Source organism: Opisthocomus hoazin, chromosome 3 (genome assembly GCF_030867145.1).
Source record: "Opisthocomus hoazin isolate bOpiHoa1 chromosome 3, bOpiHoa1.hap1, whole genome shotgun sequence".
NCBI lineage: Eukaryota > Metazoa > Chordata > Aves > Opisthocomiformes > Opisthocomidae > Opisthocomus > Opisthocomus hoazin.
In genome coordinates, this window is record NC_134416.1 from 22026410 (window position 1) to 22039668 (window position 13259).

The following is a 13259-nucleotide window of genomic DNA, read 5'->3' on the forward strand; positions in this document are numbered from 1 at the left end:
CTGAAAACCTATTTCTAACTTTGCAAAGAGCTGTTTCATCCCAGCTGAAGGGGAAATCCTGTCTCTGCTCTGCCAGCCAAGGCTGAAAGGCAGCAGTACTGTGGTAGTCATAATTTGTGCAGCAAGACTCCCAGGAAAGGCTCAGCATGGGAGTGATCAGTCTCTCAGTAGGCTGTGAAACTGTTTTTTTCCTGGGGTGGTAATGGATCTTTTTTGAAGATGTGCCTCATGGAAAAACTGTAACACGTTGCAGTTTGACCTTCAGCATGAAAACAATAGTGATGGTGAAAGAACTAATTGCTCTGCACATGGCAGGAAAGATTATGATTCTAAACGTTCCTGCAGATGGCACACCCAGTGCTGGTGTGATGGGTATTCAAATCAAATGAAGCTACACGTGGCATTGTTAGCTGGAGTTATTAGCTAGAACGTGTTACTTGTTCTGAATATTGTAGATCAGGGCCAAGCTGATGTGATACATGTGATACAAACAGAACAGTGATAGACATCCAGTTTTTCAGCATGACACCAGCTCATGGCAATTACCACAACACAAAAGATAAAAGAAATAATCACATTTCTTTATCATGGTGTTCTAATACTTAGTAGCAATGCTGATTTGAGAAAGGAAATGAAATTTCGAATTTATGTCCCGTTTTGTAGACCCCAAAGTGAAGACACGTCACTGGTAGAAAGGAATTTTTGTTATCTTTTAAATTTAAATGATTACAGAATCACAGAATAGTAGGGGTTGGAAGGGACCACTGTGGGTCATCTAGTCCAACCCCCCTGCCGAAGCAGGGTCACCTACAGTAGGCTGCACAGGACCCTGTCCAGGCGAGTCTTGAATATCTCCAGAGAAGGAGACTCCACAACCTCCCTGGGCAGCCCGTTCCAGTGCTCCGTCACCCTCAGAGGGAAGAAGTTCTGCCTCATGTTCAGACGGAACTTCCTGTGCTTCAGTTTGTGCCCATTGCCCCTTGTCCTGTCACTGGGCACCACTGAAAAGAGCTTGGCCCCATCCTCCTGACACCCACCCTTAGGATATTTATAAGCATTTATTAGGTCCCCTCGCAGCCTTGTCTTCTTCAGGCTGAACAAGCCCAGCTCCCTCAGCCTCTCTTCGTAGGGGAGATGTTCCAGTCCCCTCATCATCCTTGTAGCCCTCCGCTGGACTCTCTCCAGTAGCTCCTCATCTTTCTTGAACTGGGGAGCCCAGAACTGGACACACTGATTGACCTTTCACTTGTGCTGACTGAACGTTTACAGAATTCTCAGAATTTTTAGAAAAGGTGGGTGATCAATAAGTGATAAAGGTGCCATTCCTTTTGGAATCAGAGGATTAAAGAAAGATTCAGGCTTGAAGGGAGTTCAAGAGTTTTCTAGTCCAACCTCCTGCTGCAACCTGGGTCAACCATGAGATCAGATGAATCAAAAGCAATAAAGTGTTGAAGAGTTCTGAGAAAAGCCATAACCTGATGAATAAGCTAAAAAATCTTAGAATAGGTACATAAATAAGTTTGCTTTGTGGGGATTGTTGAATATGTCTCTCTTGCCTTGAACATACTGCCCACCAGTGAAAAAAAATACATAAAGTTTCAGTGTACAGGTTAAATCTGTACAAGCTTGGTTTTTATTTCTAGGACCCTGACACAATCTGGAAGCGAATATAAAGCTGATTCTCTGTTATCCAGGTCAACGCAGTCTGTTATGCACTCTTCCTCCCAGTCCCACTCCTTATTCTCATACACACATGCATGCACACGTAATGCATAGTCATAGTGGTCTGGGGTGCGTTGTACAGTTAATCTGCAACATAAATAAACTTCTCCAAGCCATTGAAGATTGGAACCAACAAAATTAACATCTCTATAGGAAGGAAGAAGAAAAGGTAAAAATCAAAGCTGATGTGGGCTGCTACATTACGTGTCTCATGGTAATGAGTCAACTGCATTTATATCAAGGTAGCTACGCTTACTAGTGCTTGCAGCCTGCTGAGGTGGATAAGCTGTTCCAGTTTCTTCTAACAAACTCTGAAGCTCAAATGGGGTTAGTGATAAGATGAAATGTTTCACTGCTAAAATGGAAGGAAGAAAAAAGAGCCTGTGTGAAGTTCTTCAAAATCTCCAATCAATATTTTCTTTTTTTGCCATTCAGATGCATGAAGTTTAGCTTTTAGGGGAAAATATGAGAAAATTTCAAAATATTTTCAATTCAACTCCATGTGGTAGAGATTCAGTCATTTATGTAACCAGTGTGTAGAGAGGGAGGTATTTCATGGAAGCAGTATCCAGCTTCTATTTAAACTCCTGGCAAGCAGAAATTTACAGGTGTGAGTTTAGTCTTAATAACTTAGTTGGGATAAAAAATATTCAAATTGTTGTAAATAATTTGAGAAGTGTGCTTAAGTGGACCACAATAGTTATGAATGCTGTGGCAGGCTCATGTGACTGTGGTAATCTGGAGCTATTGAACATTCATGCCTTTTTTGTAGCAGATTCTCTTAAATTGCTTCTTGCCCAGCAATTCAGGTCACTGATTTAAAGGTTTACCTCTCAAATCTTATCTTTTCAAAGGCACAGTGGAAGGCTTTCCTAAGTGTTGGGGAATTTATTGCCTTGTCTATATCAAGATCTTTGCCCAGTTCTCTGCATTTTTTTCACTACAGATCAGGAAAGTAGTGGCACATGCAAATTCAGAGTGAAAGGCTTGTAGTACTTGTAGTTTTTGTAGTACCATGGGGTCCACTATATCCTAAAGATTACACTCCTCTCCTGTCCTGCCATGGTGTGGAATTCCCTGCCTGTATTTTCAGAGATAAATATCTACAAAACTGCACATTTGAACTCTCCACACTGAAGGCTGGTGCTTAATACTGCTTCTCTGCAATCATACAAAACACTGGCCAGAGTATAAACTCCTTTTTCTCTCCTAAGAAACTCCTGGGAGGGAGCGTGTTAATGGTGTTTTAAGTGCCTGGGGTAAGTCTTCACCTGGCCTGGCTATCTTTGCAGGTGAGGAAGCCATGGAGGTTGTCCTGTTCTAAACTCCTGCTGCATAGTATGTTTTAATTATGATTACATACATGACTGGTCTAAGATCCCATTCCTTTATCTTTATTTAATTTAGTTAGCAGGTTGCCCCATTAGACACTCAAAGTGTTTCTTTGCTTATTTACTCACTATGAAGTAGCAGGAGGCAGAGATGCTGGTTACAGGGAAGCTGAAATCAAGCAGATCCTGGTTGTTAAGGAGGAGGCTCTGTGTTTTTTAGAAATACAGTGTTTTCCTAATGTTAGAAATTTCATAACCGATCTGTTAAACAGAGGAAATAAGAGAAAAATGTAAGGTTAGCACTAGTGAGGGACTGAAGCACCATAATCCCTGTAAATGTCAGTTGAGAGACTGTTAATAGATCCTTTCTTCCTAATGTTCTCAGTACATAAACTCAAACAAATGTGTAGGATAAGTATTGGATTATACAGCTAACATGGTTGTGATTTGAGATGGATTAAATTGAGCACAGGAAGTAAGGATATTTTTGGTAGAACAGGGTCAAATAAAGTGGTTTTAACACATGCTTTTTACTTCTGTACATTTTGCAGTTACTATTTATGGTCCACATTACAGAAAAACTTCTGAAACAGATTTTTACACATTTGCAGAAGAAGTAGAGTTAAATTCAGTTTTGCTACTAAGGACATCACTTTCATATTTATCAAGGATTGAGATGTTACCCATCTGGCCATATGGCTGTGGTACAAAGCTAGCTGATGAAGAAGAACTCTTTAGCACTTCCCAGTATTTGCAGAGTTGTAGAAATACAAGCTGGAATGCAAGTGAAAGATGATTTCACTTCTTCCCTACTGAAGCCAAGCAACATAAGAGGATACTCTACTTGATTTCAAATATGTTACTCAGTGGTATTTTGTTATTGTCAGGACTAATTGATTTAACTGTTATTACCAGATGGGAAAGTCATGTTTGTGTATCTGTTCATGTTATGTATGTTACCCTGTGGCTTGGGTGTAACATGATTCATACTATGAGAGGTTAGACTCAGAAGAAGATTATTTGGATTGTTCAGGGTACCTCCTACCCATGCTAGTCTCCTCCTGATAATGAATTTTCTCCTCTTCCGCTCAAAGATAGAAACAAAGAATTTTTAAAAAAGAGTGATTGCGTTACAAGCATTTGGGAAATTAGCAGGCATAAATATTCTGTGGGCTGATACAGCTTGCTGTCTAGGAGTTTTCCCATATATTTATTATAAATAGTCTCTTTTTACTTCTTATTTTTACACGGTCCCCATGTTCACCTCAGTAAATCACTCCTCTTTTGTTTGTACCCTGGAGGTACTTGCAGAATGCTCTTATGTTTCTTGTTAAGTATTAGAAAGGCAAGCAAAGCAGCTCTCTACTTGGAGACTTATTTCCTCTGAGAGTGAATGTTTTAAAATTTCTGGCTTTAACTTGGCAACCTGCAGTATAAAGGGTCAAAAATGTTCTTGTGCGGTCCTCCCACTCCACCTGAAAGTTTGGTTTTCTTTTGAAACCTCACAGAGGAAATCAGGATTTCTCTCTTTTATAAGATTTATTTAGAAGAGGCTAACTGAATAATTTTTTAGTTATGCAGCCAACAAAGTCATACAATTATTGAATAATACAGGTTTGAAAGGACCCGAAGTGGTTACATAGTCTTACCTGCTGCTCGGGTTAGGATGAGGCAAGATGGTCCAGGGCCATGACTTTGCACTTGTTGAATTTCGTGAGGTTCCTTTCATCTACAATGAACCTCTTCTACATAAGTGAGAAGTAAATAAATTTTAAAAAGATCAAAATAAATGCAGCAACAGAACTCAGTGAGTAATTTCTGTCATCAGACAGATGATTATATTCTTTTGAGCTTTTTGACTACCTCTACACTGAAGTGCCCAATGTGGGTAAGTTTGTAAGCCAGGATGCTTTTGAGATGTTAATTTGTGCCTTGCACTTGTGGTCACAAGTAGGCACAATACCTACGAACACTGTCTGCCCCTTGAGTGTCAATGCTAGGGGTCTCTCTAGGTGGGTCTCAGTAAACATCACCATTACATTTTACATCTCCTGCTGGTATCATGTTGCCACAAGAAGAGATAGTCTAAGTGGAAAAAATTGGTCCAGGAGCAGCAAAAACTGTTGTCTCCTCCACGAGGAGTGTTGAGCACTGAGCTAGATTTGTCTGTAGACTGTGCAGTCACCATCCTTGGAAGTTTCCAAGGCCTGATTGGACAAAGCCCTGAACAATCTGATCTGAATGGTCTTGATGCTACTAAGAGCAGGGAGTCAGAATGGGGACCAACCTGGATGATCCTGCTGCTGTGAAAGGCAGAATGTTCTGTGGGTTTAGGCTGAAAGAACGCTCTTCTTCCTGTTCGGGCTTTGCAAAATTTCTGATATATTCTACTCCCAATTAGAAACTGTAATGACTGGTCGTAGGGAAAAGGAACATACAAGCCTTTGCCGTGTTTGTTGTAGTGCTGAGATCTCTTAACTTGTCCTGTTTTATTGATGTTGAAATAATGTCTATGTCTAATGTTTCAAATACAGTGCTAACTGTTGTTTCATGCATTTCTGAGTTTAGCTTTAATCAGTATGGAAGCTTAGTTAGGAGTGCTGATTTCTTAATTTACTTTATTATTGTTTGACCTATTCATTTAATTGTCTTTGAGTGCTGCACATTTGTAATTTCAAAAGCTGGCATAGAGTCTAAAAGATACATAGCACAATGTACCTTTATTTTAATTTAATGCACTATGGCAGTCTAAGAAAACATTGAAAGACTAGCAGAGGTACTGTAGAGATGCAGATATAGAACTGTATTTTAGCTTTACATCTGCTTTGACTTTTCAAATCTTAAATAAAATTCCAGTCTAATTTGTTGACATCTTTAGTAACGTGAGGATTTAATTCCATTGTTAGTTAAGTCAAGACATAAATGTGTGTGGCAAGTTATAGATAAAAGAAAGTGATGCTATTTAGAAAAGATTATCTTGTAAGCTGAGGCATGATCTGAAGAGGTATGGTAGCAAACAGAAAGCAGTGTGGTTCTGGGAAAGATGACAAGATTTACAAACAGTAAGATCTTACTGCTTTGGTTAGTATTGCATGAATCTTGAAGACATTGGAATATTATTTATCACTGTAATATAATAGCTAGTGTTTACAAGCCTTATCAGCATTTTAAACGAGACTGTATTACATAACATTTACAACACTATACTCTCATTGCCTGCTGCAGCTCTCCGTTAATTTTGCAGTAGCATTGGACCAAATCTGCCCCTTTTTTTCCCTCATCAAACAGGTAAAAACTGCATTAAGTGTAGCTCCACTGAGTACTGGCTCCGTTAGAATATTGATGTGACCAAGCAGGCTTGCCTCCTTGATGTATTTTCTGAGCACCAATTACACTCTGATCAAGAAGGCTTGGCCTTAGCTGGTCTGAAAATATAACCCGTAATTTTCAGTTACAAAGCATGACTCAAAGCTTCTGAAGCAAAAAGGAAGAAACATTTCAGCATCAGCAGAGAGCTTACAAGAAGCAATCTCCACCAAAGACACTCATTTGCCCAGTGCAGGTTGAGAAAGTGATAGTAATGAGCAAATATTTTTGTGTTTTAGTTGATGGCTATTCTGCACATTTTGTGAAGGAGCTAGCAAGTGGCAGTAAGAAGGGACAAGATGAATGCAGTTTGGAGACTTTCCAGAGAACAAGAACTTTTATAGTGTGGCTTAACCCTTGGAGCCTGGCATGCTTGTTATTAAGTTAGTTCAGGAAACAAGCTTTTGTCAGCTGCAGAATCTGCTCGTCTGGATTGTCAACATCTGCATTGTACAAAGAATGTTGTGCTGAGAGTATTAAAAGGTTTTTCTTTTCTACCCTTAGCTGATCATATTCAGAAGGGACTTCTGCAGGTGAAAAGTAATGGTAAAGAATATCCAAACCCGAAGGAAAATGAAACACGTAGTACTGCTTATTTCAGTGAGAGTGCCTGCAACTAGACTTTAAGTATTTTAAATTAAGGAACATAGGCAAGAGGTAAATTTGTGCCAGCTTCTAAAAAAGAGCACTAAGGTTGTCATTTCTATTTGGTAATAATAAAAAAATCAAAATTGAATTAGTAGTTCAGGTTGGAAAGGACCTCAGAAGGTCATCTACTCCAGCCTCCTGTTAAATCAGGTCAACTGTGAGAAAACCAGGATTAGCTATTAGTCTGACAGTCCTCAAAGATTAAATATTTTCCCTTTTTTGGTCATAGCTGTGTACCTTTTCATATATTTATTTGTGACATGCTATTTTATAAATTATAGTAAAAAAGGTGTTATTTTTATTTGTTTCTAAGTGAAAAATATAAAAACACACACCAAATTTGAAATTAAAATTTCATGAAGTTCGAATTCATTTACACTCAGATATGAAAACTTATATAATGCATGTATGTACCTGTATCGCAGCACTTCTGTACCTGATGCCTCTTATATTTGCAGATAAAAGATAGGCAGTGTAGCTCTCAGCTGATAAGATACTATAAAGTAACTGAAATACAGCAAGAAAATCTGATCTTGCTTTTCTGATTTAAAATGTAGTATTTTATATTATTTTTTCTTATAAACAGAAAACCTATACTGATACTTCTTGTGTGTTTGTCTGATTTTTCCATCCTGCAGCAGGGATAAGAAAATTAGGAATCTGTTGATAGAGGAGTCTTCTTCTCCATACTTTCATATCAAAGCAGTAAAGAAAATTAAGGTGTGTTAATAATGAAACATGAGCAGATTTGTTCTTGCCTTAAGGCTGATGAACAACAAATCTGTTAGATCCTGATAACCCAGGATGACATGTTGATGTTCACAGCTATAGGACAGAGATACATAAAGATTAATATACATATTATTTTTCAAACAGTTTAATTTGTGTTTTATTTGGTCATATGAATGAGGAAATATGTGATTGAATGAATCTATGAAATCCTGTTCTGAAACATCTCTTGTGCAAAAAATGTTTCATTTCTTCCTTATATCTAATCTAAACCTGCCCTCTTTCAGTTTAAGGCCATTACTCCTTGTCCTATCACTACGTGTCCTTGTAAGAAGTCCCTCTCCCGTTTGCTTGTATACCTCCTTTAAGTACTGAAAAGCCACAATAAGGTCTCCCCAGAGCCTTCTCTTTTCCAGGCTGAACAGCCCCAACTCTCTCAGCCTTTCCTCATAGGAGAAGTGTTCCAGCCCTTGGATCATTTCTGTGATCCTGCTCTGGACCCGCTCCAACAGGTCCATGTCTTTCCTGTGCTGAGGGCTATAGAGCTGGACACAGGACTCCTGGTGAAGTCTCAGCAGAGCGGAGTAGAGGGGCAGAATCACCTCCCTCAACCTGCTGACCACTCTTCATTCGATGCAGCCCAGGATATGGTTGGTACATTACTGGGTCATGCTGAGCTTCTTGTCAACCAGCACCCCCAAGTTCTTCTCCTCCGGGCTGCTCCTCAATTCCTTTGTCTCTCAGCCTATATTGATACCAGGGGTTGCCCCAATCAAGGTGCAGGACCTTGCACTTTGCCTTGTTGAACTTCATGAGGTTCTCATGGGCCCAGCTCTCAAGCCTGTCAAGGTCCCACTGGATGGCATCATGTCTTTCCAGCGTGTCAGCTGCACCACACAGCTTGGTGTCATTGGCAAACTTGCTGAGTATGCACTCAATCCCACTGTCCATGTCACCAACAAAGGTATTAAATAATGCCAGTCCCAATACTGACCCCTGAGGAATGCCACTCATCATTGGTCTCCACTTGGACAACTCTTTGAGTGCAACCATCCAGCAAATTCCTTATCCACTGAGTGGTCCATCCATCAGATACATGTCTCTCCAATTTAGAGACAAGGATGTTGTGCGGGACAGTGTCAAATGCTTTTCACAAGTCCAGGTAGATGACATCAGCTGTTCTTCCCTTATCCACCAATGCAGTAACCCATTGTTGGGTAGCAGTTATGTTTAATTCTAAAACCAAGTACTGTCTGGCGAGGATCAATAGCCAGGTTTCCTTTGCGGATTTTAGAGGAATGACTCCTTTTTGCTGTCACTAAATTACATCACAATGCTGACAGTGTAGATGGCTTTCAGAGCTCTGTGAACAAGATATGGCTGTTGAGTCGTTATCCTCCATTTTCTATGTGTTTGAAATTAGGTCAGTTAAATTAAGCAGCTAAGCAATTAAGTTCCCTGAAAAATATCAACACTTATTGAAAATAAGCCTTCCAAGATTTACATATTTAGTATGTTCTCTCTTTGCTTGTGCCCATTCAGTGTTCATCAAATTTCTCAAAGTTTGAGGTTTTTTTAAACTCCTCAGTATGTGAGTTGGCAATGTCCTTGAAACTGGTGTGATTCATCTTGCGTGGAAGTTGAGGCAGCTTGATATTAAGTCACAGTGCTCCTACAAACTTTTTTTGCTGTTTTAGTTCAAACAAATACTACAATGGGTTACAATTATAATTGTTAAAATGTGTAGGTTTGTGTGAATATGGTGAAATAATATATTGCTTATACTGAAACCTGTAACTTAGATATAAGTAGCCTAAATTTCCTTGGAGTGCTGTTGTAGTGAAGCATGGTTTTGGTTTGTTTGCTTATTTAACTGATAGATCAGGTTTTTAAAGGTTTTAAGAGGCTTCGTTCTCTTTGACTTAAGAATTTAAGAATTCATGGTTCTTGTTAAGACTAGAAATAAAATCTATTTAAAGTGACCTTTAGAGGGTACCTTTCAAGACACTAGCAAAATACTTTTGTGGAAAAGGATTGTTGTCATCTGATTTCTGTTTTAGTTTTCCTTCTTTAGTACCACTACCCAAAGCATATCTTGTAATGGACTATATATACCTGAGAGCAAAGTTTCAGTGCTGCGTACCTTATCAGGACAATTCAGCCTGTGGACTTTTATGTATTGTTTTACCATATTACTGCATGATACATTTTCAACTTATTTTCAAAGGATTATCAGGGAATTACTGGCAGTACAGAAGTGCAAACTCAAGCACATTTTCCCCTTCCTTCTGAGTATAAATTATCCTTCAATCCTTCTTTTTCATTAAAGTAATAGGAATTATTTTCTTGGGAAGATTTTCACATGGTTTTTCCAACCATTAAAAGGTTATATGCATAATTTATTTATTCCTATTATTATATCTAGAACCAGATAAGTACTTTCAACATGTGTGTTTCACTAAGTATACTGTGTTTCAGAAGTAGCATGTGCATCATGTGATGCAGTATCTCCTATGAGAATTACCTGTTTTTAATGAAGAACCGTGTAAGTACCAGAGTGTAAATCCTTGTAAATGACCAGAGTGTGAGTTAAAACTGTCCCATGGAAATTATACAGTTCAGGGTTGTTTAAAAATGCTGAAAGACAGCCAGCTGCTAATCCACATGGAAATACAAATGCTGAAAAGAGCTGTAGCTGATCCGAGTGCACAGATTGAATTTGTCCATAAAAGGTACCTGAGAATTTTACTGTGTATGCACTTACGAAGTAAATCCTGTTGGTTCTGTCCATTGCTCATTCTGAAACTATAATCCACCTGTAGGAGGAAAAGCCATATACTTTACCATTTCTGAGTCTCAGCCAGACAGCTTTTTTTTTATACATTATAGTGTTAGCTGTTTCAGTCACAGCAGAGAAACCAGCAATCACTCACCTAACTGAGATTATGTTTTCCTCCCTGAAGATCAATCAGTAAGGCACAGTTCTATGCGTGCCCTCTCCCAAACCACAGACCTGGGTATGGCAGGTCTGGACGACGATCTGCTTCAGGTGTGGCATTTCGGGAGAGTAGTCAGCTTCATTCATTTTTAAGGCTTTCCTTGCATAGAAGTCTCTTTTTAAGTAATAAATCTATTAAGCTATACAGATATTATTTGTTTTCACAGCAATGAGACAAGGGCCACATCCTGACATACTCCTGGCAGAATTTTCGCTTGGGTGTTTCTGATACTCTTCATCTTTTGCGCAGTTCATCTCTGCAGCAGAACATGTACTAACAATGGAATGCAACACCCTCTGACTTGCAGTAGGCTAGCAGTGTGCATGAAGCTAATTACATCAGCTTGGCTGTTAAGCTAGGAACTCGTTACATTGCTGTAACTTGATTGATTGTGATGGCCTGTCTGTACCCTTTATAATAGCTTTCTTCTTTTGGAGAATCATTCTGAATGCTCCATGGCCTGCTTGCTTGATAGCTAGTGGCAACCTAAGGTAGCTTAAGACAGGAGCCTCATGGATTCAGGCTGAATTCAGCAGAAATTGTTTGCTTCTCTCGCGCAACTGGACAGGGCAAATCTGGAGAGTAAAGAATCCAGTGAAGAGGAGGAGAGAGGAAAGAATCAGAGAAACAGACATTTATGGCTTCTTCCTCATTCTTTGGCTCTTTAGGCAGAAAAAAATCATGTTAGGGACATGAATGACTTTGTTAGCCAAGTGTAAAAGGTAAAGCTTATCCACATAAGCTCCTTCACTGACTGGTTTCCAATGCCTTTCAACATCTGACATGCAACGGGCACGTCTACAGTGACGCGTAGTTCAGAGGCTCCCAGGCTGGTGCTGCATAAGGTAACTCAGGAAATGGAAACAGTTAAAAAGTGCCAGCATAAAGCTGTGCAAGAGTTAATTACCCCTGCTGAGAGAAAGGATTTATTAGATCTGGCACAGTGGTGTGCAGATATAATGTTTCCAGACCATGAGGTACTAAGTTTGTGATAAAGATCTGTGTTTTGCTGTATGGATGCATAGCTGACGAGTGCTAACTTGGGGGACTCATTCTCTTCTGGGGTTTATTCCTGTCAAATCATTATCACAGAGGGGCTCACAGAAATTCTGGAAAGAGACACTGCTCAATTCATAAATGCAGCAGCTTCCAGTACTCTGCTGTAGGCCAGATTTAATTTAATTAACTTGCACCAGCTGGCTACAGGAGTCAAGGGGGAATGCCAACAGGGAATAGGTGGAGGAGCAATCTCCCCAGCTGCTTGCACTTGATCAAGTCACTGCCAGTGTTAGAACAAGGCCGAAGTCAACTGCACACAGTTTTAAGCATGAGCTGTGGAAATCCTTGGTATGTCAAGGCTTCTTGATCTGTTTTCATCTTTACCCATCATGAGCAGCACAGAAGGAAGGGAATAGAGGAAAAGATCTGCTGCTTTTTTTTTTTTTTATTATTGTTGCTTATATTTGCTTGTTTGGGTTTTTTTTAGAGATTTCTGAGATAATTTGAGATAATTTTACCTCACATTGGAAAGGTTGGACACCACAGATTCCCGTAAGAGTTTTTGCGTTGCACCTCAGAGGTGAATGAAAAGAACTTTCTCTTGAACAGTTTGAGTTCCAGGTTCATTCTGAAGAGCTACAAACATGACTGGAGATAATGTTTGGAGGAGTGGTAACATGAGCAGAGAAAAAGAGCTCTTGAAAGCAAGAACTGCTCATGATGGACAGGGCATCCCTACTCTGCGTTGACTTTACGTGGTGTTATAGCCTCACATTAAAAGTGGGTAGATTGAGTCTAGAATGCAGTCTTCAGAATGAATTAGCTTAAAATGACTAGTAACATGTAAAATAGCAATGCAATACCACAGAGGTAACTCAGTATAGTACCTGTGTCAGTATAAAATTCTGTACCAGATGATCAAGCAGAGAAGCAATATTAATTATGATGGGCACAATGCTGCACCAATATATTTGGTTCCCAAAGAGGCTCCTTTATGCAATAAGTCCTCTGTCTTAAACATATTTATTTTGTGTGCCGAAACAGGCACAGCTTAGATTCTGAAGGGGCCCCAAAAGTCTAATAGAAAATGTCCTCCACTGAATTAGAATCTTACATCTTCTTTGCCATTTAATATGAGAGTTTATCATTTTATGTTACTTTATTCGGCGTGAATCAGGAAGAAGGCTATTGGAGTTCAAATGAAGGCTGAGTTTATACAGCCTTACATGTCACCTCCAAGTTCTACATTTTAATCTTACGTGGTGCATGTCTATTTCCTGCATATAGATATTGCAGACATGGTAGCAAACAGTTGTTTCATCTTTTAAGAGTATTCCAGATCTTTATTCCTGTAGAGCCTGATTAGCTTGGCTGTTCATATATTTGTTCATTTTCAGCCTTTTTACTCAAATTATAATTAAATGGTTTCCTATGAGCTTTCCTTGGCATTCTCAGCGGCTCAGAC

General features: G+C 39.3%; 1 protein-coding gene across 4 annotated transcripts in view; it reads left to right on the forward strand.

Annotated features, from left to right (window-relative positions):
* The window catches only part of RSPO2 (R-spondin 2), a 119344-nt gene that overhangs the window by 73504 nt on the left and 32581 nt on the right, over positions 1–13259 (forward strand). The window lies entirely within an intron of this gene.